Raw genomic sequence first — 15,606 nt, 5'->3', positions numbered from 1 at the left:
TTAAGCGACCTCTTGTCCTTATGCGACCTCTTGTTCTTATGCGAACTCTTGTCCTTATACGACCTTTTGCCCTTAGCGAGCTATTTGTCTTTAAGCGACCTCTTGTCCTGATGCAACTTCTTGTCTCACAAGACCTCTTGTCCTTATGCAACTTTTTGCCCTGAACTGACCTCCACTCCTTATGCGACCTCTTGCCCTTAAGCGAACTCATTGTCTTTAAGCGACTTTTTGCCCTTGTGTAATTCCTTGTATTTATGCGACCTTTTGCCCTGACGCTACCTCCTCAAATTATGCAACATCTTGCCCTTAAGCGACCTCTTGTCTCTATGCAACCTCGTGCCCTTAAGCGAACTTTTTGTTTCTAAGCCACCTCTTGTCCTCATCCAACATCTTGTCCTTTTGCGACCTTTTGCCCTGAAGCGACCTCCTCTCCTTATGCGACCTTTTGCCGTTAAGATACATCTTGCCCCGATGCGACATCTCGTCTTTTTGCAACCTCGTGCCCTTAAGCGAACTCTTTGTCTCTAAGCCAACTCTTGTCCTTATGCAACTTCTTGTCTTTAAGCGATCTCTTGCCCTGATGCGACATCTTGTCTTTATGCAACCTCGTGCCCTTAAGCAAACTCTTGGTCTTTAAGCCACCTCTTGTCCTGATGCAACTTCTTGTCCTTATGCGACCTTTTGCCCTGAAGCGACTTCTTGCCTTTCAGCGACATCTCGTCCTTATGCGACCTTTGCCCTTATGCGCCCTCTTGCCTTTAACGACCTTCTCCCCTTATGCGACCTCTTGCCCTTGAGCGAACTCATTGTCTTTAAGCGACCTCTTGCCCTTATGCGACCTCTTGTTCTTATACGACCTCCTTTCCTTATATGACCTCTTGCCCTTACGAACCCTTTGTCTTTAAGCCACCTCTTGTCCTGGTGCAACTTCTTGTCCTTATGCAACCTTTTGCCCTGCAGCGACCTCCTCTCCTTATGCGACCTCTTGACCTTAAGCGTACTCTTTGTCTTTAAGCCTCCTCTTGTCCTGATGCAACTTCTTGTCCTTATGCGACTTTTTACCCTGAAGCGACCTCTTGCCTTTCAGCGACATCTCGTCCTTATGCGACCTCTTTTCCCTATTCCACCTCTTTTCGTTATTCAACCTCTTGTCCTTTTGCGATATCTTGTCTTTATGCGACCTCTTCTCCTTATTCAAAGTCTTGTACTTTTGCGACCCCTTGCCCTTGTGCGACACTCTTATTCAACCTCTTGTCTTTATGCGACCTCTTGATCTTAAGCTACCTCTTGTCTTTATGCGACCTCTTGCCCTTAAGCAACCTCTGCCCTTATGCGACATCTTGTCTTTATGCGACCTCTTTACCTTATTCAAACTCCTCTCCTTATTCAACCTCTTGCCCTTAAGCAGCATTTTGTCTATATTCGAACTCCTTTCCCGAAGTGACCTCTCGTCCTTATGCTACCTCCTTTCCTTATTGAAACTCCTCTCCTTATTCAACCTCTTGTCCTTATGCTACCTCTTGTCTTTATGCGACGTCTTCTTCTTATTCAACGTCTTGTACTTATGTGACCTCTTGTATTTATGCGATCCCCTTATTCAACCTCTTGTAATTATGCGACCTCTTGACCTTAAGTGACGTCTTGTCCTTATGCGACCTCTTGTATTTAAGCGACCTCTGCCCTTATGCGACCTCTTTAACTTAAGCGACCTCTTGCCCTTTAGCGACCTCTTGTCCTTATGCGACCTCTTCTTCTTATGCGACTTCTTGTTCTGGTGTGACTTCTTGTCCTTATGTGACCTCTTGCCCTTAAGCGACCTCTTGTCCTTATGGGATATTATGTCCTAAAGGGACCTCTTTTCCTTATGCGACCTCTTGTCTTTATGGGACCACTTCTTCTTATTCAAAGTCTCGTACTTATGCGACTTCTTTTCCTTATGCGACCCCCTCATTCAACCTCTTGTCCTTATTGGACCTCTTGCCATTAAGCGACTTCTTGCCCTTATGCGACCTCATGTCCTTATGCGATCTCTTGCCCTGAGCGAACTCATTTCCTTAAGCGAACTCTTTTTCTTTAAGGGACCTCTTGTCCTTATGCAACTTCTTGTCCTTATGCTAACTTTTGCCCTGAAGCGACCTCCTCCCCTTATGCGACCTCTTGCCTTAAGCGAACTCATTGTCTTTAAGCGACCTCTTGTCCTTATGCGACCTCTTGTTCTTATGCGACCTCTTGTCCTTATGCGACATTTTGCCCTTAGCGAACTCTTTGTCTTTAAGCGACCTCTTGTCCTGTTGCAACTTCTTGTCTTAAGAGACCTCTTGTCCTTATGCGACCTTTTGCCCTGAACTGACCTCCACTCCTTATGCGACCTCTTGCTCTTAAGCGAACTCATTTTCTTCAAGCGACCTTTTGCCCTTGTGTAACTCCTTGTATTCATGCGATCTTTTGCCCTGAAGCGACTTCCTCAAATTATGCGACCTCTTGCCCTTAAGCAACCTCTTGTCTTTATGCAACCTCGTGCCCTTAAGCGAACTTTTTGTCTTTAAGTCACTACTTGTCCTTATGCAACATCTTGTCCTTATGCAACATCTTGTCCTTATGCGACCATTTGCCCTGAAGCGACCTCCTCTCCTTATGCGACCTTTTGCCCTTAAGAGACATCTTGCCCTGATGCGACATCTTGTCTTTTTGCAACCTCGTGCCGTTAAGAGAACTCATTGTCTTTAAACGATTTCTTGTCCTTATGCGACATCTTGCCCTTATGCGACCTCTTGTCCTTAGGCGATCTCCTGACCTTAGCGAACTCATTTTCTTTAAGTGACCTCTTGTCCTTATGCAACTTCTTGTCTTAAGAGACTTCTTGTCCTTATGCGACATTTTGCCCTGAACTGACCTTCTCTCCTTATGCGACCTCTTGCCCTGAAGTGACCTCTTGTCTTTATTCGAACTCTCTCCCTGAAGTGACCTTGCTCTTAAGCGACCTCTATCCCTGAAGTGACCTCTAGCAATTATGCGACCCCTTTCCGTTAAGCGACCTCTTCTTCTTATGCGTCTTCTTGTCCTGGTGTGACCTCTTGTCCTTATGTGACCTCTTGCCCTTAAGCTACCTCTTGTCTTTATGTAACCTTTTGCCCTTAAGCGACCTCTTGTCCTTATTCGACCTCTTACCCTTAAGGGACCTTTTGTCTATATTAAAACTTCTTCCCGAAGTGACCGCTCGTCCTTATGCAACTTCTTGCCATTAACCGACCTCTTGTCCTTATGGGACATTATGTCCTGAAGCGACCTCTTTTCCTTATGCGACGTCTTCTCCTTATTCAACCTCTTCTCCTTATTCAACCTCTTGTATTTATGCCACCTCTTGTCTTTATGCGAACTCTTCTTCTTATTCAAAGTGTTGTACTTATGCGACCTCTTGTCGTTATGCGACCCCTCATTCAACCTCTTGTCCTTATTCGACCTCATGCCCTTAAGCGAACTCTTTGTCTCTACGCCACTTCTTGTCCTTATGCAACGTCTTGTCCTTATGCGACCTTTTGCCCTGAAGCGACCTCCTCCCCTTATGCGACCTCTTGCCTTTAAGCGAACTCATTGTCTTTAAGCGACCTCTTGCCCTTATGCGACCTCTTGTCTTTATGAGATCTCTTGCCCTTAGCGAACTCATTTTCTTTAAGCGACCTCTTGTCCTTATGCAACTACATGTCTTACGAGACCTCTTGTGTTTATGCGACTTTTCTCTGAAGCGACCTCCTCCCCTTGTGCGACCTTTTGCCTTTAAGCGAACTCATTGTCTTTAAGCGACCTCTTGTCCTTATGCGACCTCTTGTTCTTATGCGAACTCTTGTCCTTATACGACCTTTTGCCCTTAGCGAGCTCTTTGTCTTTAAGCGACCTCTTGTCCTGATGCAACTTCTTCTCTCACAAGACCTCTTGTCCTTATGCGACTTTTTGCCCTGAACTGACCTCCACTCCTTATGCGACCTCTTGCCCTTAAGCGAACTCATTGTCTTTAAGCGACCTTTTGCCCTTGTGTAATTCCTTGTATTTATGCGACCTTTTGCCTTGACGCTACCTCCTCAAATTATGCAACCTCTTGCCCTTAAGGGACCTCTTGTCTCTATGCAACCTCGTGCCCTTAAGCGAACTTTTTGTTTCTAAGCCACCTCTTGTCCTCATGCAACATCTTGTCCTTTTGCGACCTTTTGCCCTGAAGCGACCTCCTCTCCTTATGCGACCTTTTGCCGTTAAGAGACATCTTGCCCTGATGCGACATCTTGTCTTTTTGCAACCTCGTGCCCTTAAGCGAACTCTTTGTCTCTAAGCTAACTCTTGTCCTTATGCAACTTCTTGTCTTTAAGCGATCTCTTGCCCTGATGCGACATCTTGTCTTTATGCAACCTCGTGCCCTTAAGCAAACTCTTGGTCTTTAAGCCACCTCTTGTCCTGATGCAACTTCTTGTCCTTATCCGACCTTTTGCCCTGAAGCGACTTCTTGCCTTTCAGCGACATCTCGTCCTTATGCGAATTCTTCTCCTTATTCCACCTCTTTTCCTTATTCAACCTCTTGTCCTTATGCAACCTCTTGTCCTTATGCGACTTCTTCTCCTTATTCAATGTCTTGTACTTATGCGACCTCTTGCTCTTATGCGACATTCTTATTCAACCTCTTGCCCTTATGCGACCTCTTGTCCTTATGAAACCTCGTGCCCTTAAGCGAACTCTTTGTCTTTAAGCGACCTCTTGTCATTATGTAAACTTGTTGTTTTACGCGACCTCTTCTCCATATGTGACCTCTTCTCCTTATTCAACCTCTTCTCCACATTAAACCTCTTGTCCTTATTCAACCTCTTGTCTTTATGCGACCTCTTCTCCTTATTCAAAGTCTTGTACTTATGCGACCTCTTGTCCTTATACGACGTCCTTATTCAACCTCTTGACCTTATGCGACCTCTTGCCCATACGCGACCTCTTGTCCTTATGCGACCACTTGCCCATAAGCGACTTCTCCCTTACGCAACCTCTTGCCCTTAAGCGACCTCTTGCACTTATGCGACCTCTTGTCCTTATGCGACCTCTTGTTCTTATGCGACCTCTTGTCCTTATGCGACATTTTGCCCTTAGCGAACTCTTTGTCTTTAAGCGACCTCTTGTCCTGATGCAACTTCTTGTCTTAAGAGGTCTCTTGTCCTTATGCGACCTTTTGCCCTGAACTGACCTCCAATCCTTATGCGACCTCTTGCCCTTAAGCGAACTCATTGTCTTCAAGCGACCTTTTGCCCTTGTGTAACTCCTTGTATTCATGCGATCTTTTGCCCTGAAGCGACTTCCTCAAATTATGCGACCTCTTGCCCTTAAGCGACCTCTTGTATTTATGCAACCTCGTGCCCTTAAGCGAATTCTTGACTTTAAGCCACCTCTTGTCCTGATGGAACTTCTTGTCCTTATGCGACCTTTTGCCCTAAAGCGACCTCCTCTCCTTATGTGACCTTTTGCCCTTAAGAGACATCTTGCCCTGATGCGACATCTTGTCTTTTTGCAACCTCGTGCCCTTAAGCGAACTCTTTGTCTCTAAGCCAACTCTTGTCCTTATGCAACTTCTTGTCTTTAAGCGATCTCTTGCCCTTATGCGATCTCTTGCCCTTAAGCGATCTCTTGCCCTGATGCGACATCTTGTCTTTATGCAACCTCTTGCCCTTAAGCAAACTCTTGGTCTTTAAGCCACCTCTTGTCCTGATGCAACTTCTTGTCCTTATGCGACCTTTTGCCCTGAAGCGACTTCTTGCCTTTCAGCGACATCTCGTCCTTATGCGACCTCTTCTCCTTATTCCACCTCTTTTCCTTATGCAACCTCTTGTCCTTATGCGACCTCTTCTCCTTATTCAATGTCTTGTACTTATGCGACCTTTTGCCCTTATGCGACATTCTTATTCAACCTCTTGCCCTTATGCGACCTCTTGTCCTTATGAAACCTCGTGCCCTTAAGCGAACTCTTTGTCTTTAAGCGACCTCTTGTCATTATGTAAACTTGTTATTTTACGCAACCTCTTGTCCATATGTGACCTCTTCTCCTTATTCAACCTCTTCTCCTTATTAAACCTCTTGTCCTTATTCAACCTCTTGTCTTTATGCGACCTCTTCTCCTTATTCAAAGTCTTGTACTTATGCGACCTCTTGTACTCATACGACGCCCTTATTCAACCTCTTGACCTTATGCAACCTCTTGCCCATACGCGACCTCTTGTCCTTATGCGACCTCTTGCCCATAAGCGACTTCTCCCTTACGCAACCTCTTGCCCTTAAGCGACCTCTTGCACTTATGCGACCTCTTGTCCTTATGCGACCTCTGTTTGTTATGCGACCTCTTGTCCTTTTGCTACCTCTTGGCCTTAAGGGAAATTTTTTCTTTAAGGGAACTCTTGTCCTTATGCAAACTTCTTGTCCTTATGCAAACTTTTGCCCTGAAGCGAGCTCCTCCCCTTATGCGACTTGTTGCCTTAAGCGAACTCATTCTCTTTAAGCGACCTCTTGTCCTTATGCGACCTCTTGTTCTTATGCGACCTCTTGTCCTTATGCGACATTTTGCCCTTAGCGAACTCTTTGTCTTTAAGCGACCTCTTGTCCTGATGCAACTTCTTGTCTTAAGAGACCTCTTGTCCTTATGCGACCTTTTGCCCTGAACTGACCTCCACTCCTTATGCGCTCTCTTGCCCTTAAGCGAACTCATTGTCTTCAAGCGACCTTTTGCCCTTGTGTAACTCCTTGTATTCATGCGATCTTTTGCCCTGAAGCGACTTCCTCAAATTATGCGACCTCTTGCCCTTAAGCAACGTCTTGTCTTTATGCAACCTCATGCCCTTAAGCGAACTTTTTGTCTTTAAGTCACTACTTGTCCTTATTCAACATCTTGTCCTTATGCGGCCTCTTCTTCTTAAGCGACTTCTTGTCCTGGTGTGACTTCTTGTCCTTATGTGACCTCTTGCCCTTAAGCGACCTCTTGTCCTTATTGGACATTATGTCCTAAAGAGTCCTCTTTTCCTTATTTGACCTCTTCTCCTTATTCAACCTCTTCTTCTTATTAAACCTCTTGTCCTCATGCAACATCTTGTCCTTATGCGACATTTGCCCTGAAGCGACCTCCTCTCCTTATGCGACCTTTTGCCCTTAAGAGACATCTTGCCCTGATGCGACATCTTGTCTTTTTGCAACCTCGTGCCCTTAAGCGAACTCTTTGTCTCTAAGCCAAATCTTGTCCTTATGCAACTTCTTGTCTTTAAGCGATCTCTTGCCCTGATGCGACATCTTGTCTTTATGCAACCTCGTGCCCTTAAGCAAACTCTTGGTCTTTAAGCCACATCTTGTTCTGATGCAACTTCTTGTCCTTATGCGAACCTTTTGCCATGAAGCGACTTCTTGCCTTTCAGCGACATTTCGTCCTTATGCGATCTCTTCTCCTTATTCCACCTCTTTTCCTTATTCAACCTCTTGTCCTTATGCAACCTCTTGTCCTTATGCGACCTCTTCTCCTTAATCAATATCTTGTACTTATGCGACCTCTTGTCTTTATGCGACCTCTTTTTCTTATTCAAAGTCTCGTACTTATGTGACCCCTTGTCCTTATGCGACCACTTCATTCAACCTCTTGTCCTTATTCGACCTCTTGCCCTTAAGCGACCCCTTGTCTTTATGCAACTTCTTGTCTTAAGAGACCTCTTGTCCTTATGCGAATTTTGCCCTAAAGCCACCAACCCTCCTTAAGCGACCTCTTGACCTTAAGCGAACTCATTGTCTTTAAGCGACATCTTTCCCTTCTGTAACTCCTTGTCCTTATGCGACCTTTTGCCCTGAAGCGACCTCCTCTCCTTATGCGACCTCTTGCCCTTAAGAGACATCTTGCCCTGATGCGACATCTAGTCTCTTTGAAACTTCGTGCCCTTAAGCAAAATCTTTGTCTCTAACCCACCTCTTGTCCTTATGCAAATTCTTGTCCTTACGCGACCTTTTGACCTGAAGCGACCTCCTCTCCTTATGTAACCTCTTGCCCTTAAGAGACATCTTGCCCTGATGCGACATCTTGTCTTTTTGACACCTCGTGCCGTTAAGCGAACTCATTGTCTTTAAACGATTTCTTGTCCTTATGCGACATCTTGCCCTTATGCGACCTCTTGTCCTTATGCGATCTCCTGACCTTAGCGAACTCATTTTCTTTAAGTGACCTCTTGTCCTTATGCAACTTCTTGTCTTAAGAGACTTCTTGTCCTTATGCGACCTTTTGCCCAGAACTGACCTCCTCTCCTTATGCGACATCTTGCCCTGAAGTGACCTCTTGTCTTTATTCGAACTCTCTCCCTGAAGTGACCTTGCTCTTAAGCGACCTCTATCCCTGAAGTGACCTCTAGCAATTATGCGACCTCTTTCCGTTAAGCGACCTCTTCTTCTTATGGGTCTTCTTGTCCTGGTGTGACCTCTTGTCCTTATGTGACCTCTTGCCCTTAAGCGACCTCTTGTCTTTATGTAACCTTTTGCCCTTAAGCGACCTCTTGTCCTTATTCGACCTCTTACCCTTAAGGGACCTTTTGTCTATATTCCAACTTCTTCCCGAAGTGACCTCTCGTCCTTATGCAACTTCTTGCCATTAACCGACCTCTTGTCCTTATGGGACATTATGTCCTGAAGCGACCTAATTTCCTTATGCGACGTCTTCTCCTTATTCAACCTCTTCTCCTTATTCAACCTCTTGTACTTATGCGACCTCTTGTCTTTATGCGAACTCTTCTTCTTATTCAAAGTGTTGTACTTATGCGACCTCTTGTCGTTATGCGACCCCTCATTCAACCTCTTGTCCTTATTCGACCTCATGCCCTTAAGCGAACTCTTTGTCTCTACGCCACTTCTTGTCCTTATGCAACGTCTTGTCCTTATGCGACCTTTTGCCCTGAAGCGACCTCCTCCCCTTATGCGACCTCTTGCCTTTAAGCGAACTCATTGTCTTTAAGCGACCTCTTGCCCTTATGCGACCTCTTGTCTTTATGAGATCTCTTGCCCTTAGCGAACTCATTTTCTTTAAGCGACCTCTTGTCCTTATGCAACTTCTTGTCTTACGAGACCTCTTTTGCTTATGCGACCTTTTCTCTGTAGCGACCACCTCCCCTTGTGCGACCTCTTGCCCTTAAGCGAACTGATTGTCTTTAAGCGACCTCTTGTCCTTATGCGACCTCTTGTTCTTATACGAACTCTTGTCCTTATACGACCTTTTGCCCTTAGCGAACTCTTTGTCTTTAAGCGACCTCTTGTCCTGATGCAACTTCTTCTCTCACAAGACCTCTTGTCCTTATGCGACTTTTTGCCCTGAACTGACCTCCACCCCTTATGCGACCTCTTGCCCTTAATCGAACTCATTGTCTTTAAGCGACCTTTTGCCCTTGTGTAATTCCTTGTATTTATGCGACCTTTTGCCCTGACGCTACCTCCTCAAATTATACAACCTCTTGCCCTTAAGCGACCTCTTGTCTCTATGGAACATCGTGCCCTTAAGCGAACTTTTTGTTTCTAAACCACCTCTTGTCCTCATGCAACATCTTGTCCTTATGCGACCTTTTGCCCTGAAGCGACCTCCTCTCCTTATGCGACCTTTTGCCCTTAAGAGACATCTTGCCCTGATGCGACATCTTGTATTTTTGCAACCTCTTGCCCTTAAGCGAACTCTTTGTCTCTAAGCCAAATCTTGTCCTTATGCAACTTCTTGTCTTTAAGCGATCTCTTGCCCTGATGCGACATCTTGTCTTTATGCAACCTCGTGCCCTTAAGCAAACTCTTGGTCTTTAAGCCACCTCTTGTCCTGATGCAACTTCTTGTCCTTATGCGAACCTTTTGCCATGAAGCGACTTCTTGCCTTTCAGCGACATCTCGTCCTTATGCGACCTCTTCTCCTTATTCCACCTATTTTCCTTATTCAACCTCTTGTCCTTATGCAACCTCTTGTCCTTATGCGACCTCTTCTCCTTAATCAATATCTTGTACTTATGCGACCTCTTGCCCTTATGCGACATTCTTTTTCAACCTCTTGCCATTATGCGACCTCTTGTTCTTATGATACCTCGTGCCCTTAAGCGAACTCTTTGTCTTTAAGCAACCTCTTGTCATTATGTAAACTTCTTGTTTTACCCGACCTCTTGTCCATATGTGACCTCTTCTCCTTATTCAACCTCTTCTCCTTATTCAACCTCTTCTCCTTATTAAACCTCTTGTCCTTATTCAACCTCTTGTCTTTATGCGACCTCTTCTCCTTATTCAAAGTCTTGTACTTATGCGACCTCTTGTCCTTATACGACGCCCTTATTCAACCTCTTGACCTTATGCGACCTCTTGCCCATACGCGACCTCTTGACCTTATGCGACCTCTTGCCCATAAGCGACTTCTCTCTTACGCAACCTCTTGCCCTTAAGCGACCTCTTGCACTTATGCGACCTCTTGTCCTTATGCGACCTCTTTTTGTTATGCGACCTCTTGTCCTTTTCTACCTCTTGGCGTTAAGCGAACTCTTTTTCTTTAAGGGACCTCTTGTCCTTATGCAACTTCTTGTCCTTATGCGAACTTTGCCCTGAAGCGACCTCCTCCCCTTATGCGACCTCTTGCCTTAAGCGAACTCATTGTCTTTAAGCGACCTCTTGTCCTTATGCGACCTCTTGTTCTTATGCAACCTCTTGTCCTTATGCGACATTTTGCCCTTAGCGAACTCTTTGTCTTTAAGCGACCTCATGTCCTAATGCAACTTCTTGTCTTAAGAGACCTCTTGTCCTTATGGGACCTTTTGCCCTGAACTGACCTCCACACCTTATGCAACCTCTTGCCCTTAAGCGAACTCATTGTCTTCAAGCGACCTTTTGCTCTTGTGTAACTCCTTGTATTCATGCGATCTTTTGACCTGAAGCGACTTCCTCAAATTATGCAACCTCTTGCCCTTAAGCAACCTCTTGTCTTTATGCAACCTCGTGCCCTTAAGCGAACTTTTTGTCTATAAGTCACTACTTGTCCTTATGCAACATCTTGTCCTTATGCGACCATTTGCCCTGAAGCGACCTCCTCTCCTTATGCGACCTTTTGCCCTTAAGAGACTTCTTGCCCTGATGCGACATCTTGTCTTTTTGCAACCTCGTGCCGTTAAGCAAACTCATTGTCTTTAAGCGATTTCTTGTCCTTATGGGACATCTTGCCCTAATGCGACCTCTTGTCCTTATGCGATCTCCTGACCTTAGCGAACTCATTTTCTTTAAGTGACCTCTTGTCCTTATGCATCTTCTTGTCTTAAGAGACTTCTTGTCCTTATGCGACCTTTTGCCCTGAACTGACCTCCTCTCCTTATGCGACCTCTTGCCCTGAAGTGACCTCTTGTCTTTATTCGAACTCTCTCCCTGAAGTGACCTTGCTCTTAAGCGACCTCTATCCCTGAAGTGACCTCTAGCAATTATGCGACCTCTTTCCGTTAAGCGACCTCTTCTTCTTATGCGTCTTCTTGTCCTGGTGTGACCCCTTGTCCTTATGTGACCTCTTGCCCTTAAGCGACCTCTTGTCTTTATGTAACCTTTTGCCCTTAAGCGACCTCTTGTCCTTATTCGACCTCTTAGCTTTAAGGGACCTTTTGTCTATATTCCAACTTCTTCCCGAAGTGACCTCTCGTCCTTATGCAACTTCTTGCCATTAACCGTTCTCTTGTCCTTATGGGACATTATGTCCTGAAGCGACCTCTTTTCCTTATGCGACGTCTTCTCCTTATTCAACCTCTTATCCTTATTCAACCTCTTGTCCTTATACGACCTCTTGTCTTTATGCGAACTCTTCTTCTTATTCAAAGTGTTGTACTTATGCGACCTCTTGTCGTTATGCGACCCCTCATTCAACCTCTTGTCCTTATTCGACCTCGTGCCCTTAAGCGAACTCTTTGTCTCTACGCCACTTCTTGTCCTTATGCAACGTCTTGTCCTTATGCGACCTTCTGCCCTGAAGCGACCTCCTCCCCTTATGCGACCTCTTGCCTTTAAGCGAACTCATTGACTTTAAGCGACCTCTTGCCCTTGTGTAACTTTTAGTGCTTATGCGACCTTTTGCCCTGAAGCGACCTAATCTCCTTTTGCGACCTCTTGCCTTGAAGTGATCTCTTGTCTTTATTCGAACTCTCGCTCTTAAGCGACCTCTATCTTTGAAGTGACCTCTTGCTCTTATGCGACCTCTTGCCCTTAAGCAACCTCTTCTTCTTAACGACTTCTTGTCCTGGTGTGACTTCTTGTCCTTATGTGACCTCTTGCCCTTAAGCGACCTCTTGTCCGTATGGGACATTATGTCCTAAAGAGTCCTCTTTTCCTTATTTGACCTCTTCTCCTTACTCAACCTCTTCTTCTTATTAAACCTCTTGTCCTTATGCGACCTCTTGTCTTTATGCGACCTCTTTTTCTTATTCAAAGTCTCGTACTTATGTGACCCCTTGTCCTTATGCGACCACTTCATTCAACCTCTTGTCCTTATTCGACCTCTTGCCCGTAAGCGACCCCTTGTCTTTATGCAACTTCTTGTCTTAAGAGACCTCTTGTCCTTATGCGAATTTTGCCCTAAAGCGACCAACCCTCCTTAAGCGACCTCTTGACCTTAAGCGAACTCATTGTCTTTAAGCGTCATCTTTCCCTTCTGTAACTCCTTGTCCTTATGCGACCTTTTGCCCTGAAGCGACCTCCTCTCCTTATGCGACCTCTTGCCCTTAAGAGACATCTTGCCCTGATGCGACATCTAGTCTTTTTGAAACTTCGTGCCCTTAAGCAAAATCTTTGTCTCTAACCCACCTCTTGTCCTTATGCAAATTCTTGTCCTTACGCGACCTTTTGACCTGAAGCGACCTCCTCTCCTTATGGAACCTCTTGCCCTTAAGAGACATCTTGCCCTGATGCGACATCTTGTCTTTTTGCAACCTCGTGCCGTTAAGCGAACTCATTGTCTTTAAACGATTTCTTGTCCTTATGCGACATCTTGCCCTTATGCGACCTCTTGTCCTTATGCGATCTCCTGACCTTAGCGAACTCATTTTCTTTAAGTGACCTCTTGTCCTTATGCAACTTCTTGTCTTAAGAGACTTCTTGTCCTTATGCGACCTTTTGCCCTGAACTGACCTCCTCTCCTTATGCGACATCTTGCCCTGAAGTGACCTCTTGTCTTTATTCGAACTCTCTCCCTGAGGTGACCTTGCTCTTAAGCGACCTCTATCCCTGAAGTGACCTCTAGCAATTATGCACCCTCTTTCCGTTAAGCGACCTCTTCTTCTTATGCGTCTTCTTGTCCTGGTGTGACCTCTTGTCCTTATGTGACCTCTTGCCCTTAAGCGACCTCTTGTCTTTATGTAACCTTTTGCCCTTAAGCGACCTCTTGTCCTTATTCGACCTCTTACCCTTAAGGGACCTTTTGTCTATATTCCAACTTCTTCCCGAAGTGACCTCTCGTCCTTATGCAACTTCTTGCCATTAACCGACCTTTTGTCCTTATGGGACATTATGTCCCGAAGCGACCTCTTTTCATTATGCGACGTCTTCTCCTTATTCAACCTCTTCTCCTTATTCAACCTCTTGTACTTATGCGACCTCTTGTCTTTATGCGAACTCTTCTTCTTATTCAAAGTGTTGTACTTATGCGACCTCTTGTCGTTATGCGACCCCTCATTCAACCTCTTGTCCTTATTCGACCTCGTGCCCTTAAGCGAACTCTTTGTCTCTACGCCACTTCTTGTCCTTATGCAACGTCTTGTCCTTATGCGACCTTTTACCCTGAAGCGACCTCCTCCCCTTATGCGACCTCTTGCCTTTAAGCGAACTCATTGTCTTTAAGCGACCTCTTGCCCTTATCCGACCTCTTGTCTTTATGAGATCTCTTGCCCTTAGCGAACTCATTTTCTTTAAGCGACCTCTTGTCCTTATGCAACTTCTTGTCTTACGAGACCTCTTGTGCTTATGCGACCTTTTCTCTGTAGCGACCTCCTCCCCTTGTGCGACCTCTTGCCCTTAAGCGAACTGATTGTCTTTAAGCGACCTCTTGTCCTTATGCGACCTCTTGTTCTTATGCGAACTCTTGTCCTTATACGACCTTTTGCCCTTAGCGAACTCTTTGTCTTTAAGCGACCTCTTGTCCTGATGCAACTTCTTCTCTCACAAGACCTCTTGTCCTTATGCGACTTTTTGCCCTGAACTGACCTCCACTCCTTATGCGACCTCTTGCCCTTAAGCGAACTCATTGTCTTTAAGCGACTTTTTGCCCTTGTGTAATTCCTTGTATTTATGCGACCTTTTGCCCTGACGCTACCTCCTCAAATTATGCAACCTCTTGCCCTTAAGCGACCTCTTGTCTCTATGCAACCTCGTGCCCTTAAGCGAACTTTTTGTTTCTAAGCCACCTCTTGTCCTCATCCAACATCTTGTCCTTTTGCGACCTTTTGCCCTGAAGCGACCTCCTCTCCTTATGCGACCTCTTTCCGTTAAGCGACCTCTTCTTCTTATGCGTCTTCTTGTCCTGGTGTGACCTCTTGTCCTTATGTGACCTCTTGCCCTTAAGCGACCTCTTGTCTTTATGTAACCTTTTGCCCTTAAGCGACCTCTTGTCCTTATTCGACCTCTTACCCTTAAGGGACCTTTTGTCTATATTACAACTTCTTCCCGAAGTGACCTCTCGTCCTTATGCAACTTCTTGCCATTAACCGACCTCTTCTCCTTATGGGACATTATGTCCTGAAGCGACCTCTTTTCATTATGCGACGTCTTCTCCTTATTCAACCTCTTCTCCTTATTCAACCTCTTGTCCTTATGCGACCTCTTGTCTTTATGCGAACTCTTCCTCTTATTCAAAGTTTTGTACTTATGCGACCTCTTGTCGTTATGCGACCCCTCATTCAACCTCTTGTCCTTATTCGACCTCGTGCCCTTAAGCGAACTCTTTGTCTCTACGCCACTTCTTGTCCTTATGCAACGTCTTGTCCTTATGCGACCTTTTGCCTTGAAGCGACCTCCTCCCCTTATGCGACCTCTTGCCTTTAAGCGAACTCATTGTCTTTAAGCGACCTCTTGCCCTTATCCGACCTCTTGTCTTTATGAGATCTCTTGCCCTTAGCGAACTCATTTTCTTTAAGAGACCTCTTATCCTTATGCAACTTCTTGTCTTACGAGACCTCTTGTGCTTATGCGACCTTTTCTCTGTAGCGACCTCCTCCCCTTGTTCGACCTCTTGCCCTTTGGCGAACTGATTGTCTTTAAGCGACCTCTTGTCCTTATTCGACCTCTTGTTCTTATGCGAACTCTTGTCCGTAGACGACCTTTTGCCCTTAAGCAAAATCTTTGTCTCTAACCCACCTCTTGTCCTTATGCAAATTCTTGTCCTTACGCGACCTTTTGACCTGAAGCGACCTCCTCTCCTTATGGAACCTCTTGCCCTTAAGAGACATCTTGCCCTGATGCGACATCTTGTCTTTTTGCAACCTCGTGCCGTTAAGCGAACTCATTGTCTTTAAACGATTTCTTGTCCTTATGCGACATCTTGCCCTTATGCGACCTCTTGTCCTTATGCGATCTCCTGACCTTAGCGAA

This window comes from Lepisma saccharinum, chromosome 15 (genome assembly GCF_977018435.1).
Source record: "Lepisma saccharinum chromosome 15, izLepSacc3.1, whole genome shotgun sequence".
Classification (NCBI taxonomy): Eukaryota; Metazoa; Arthropoda; class Insecta; order Zygentoma; family Lepismatidae; genus Lepisma; species Lepisma saccharinum.
This window is presented reverse-complemented; position numbering follows the sequence as displayed.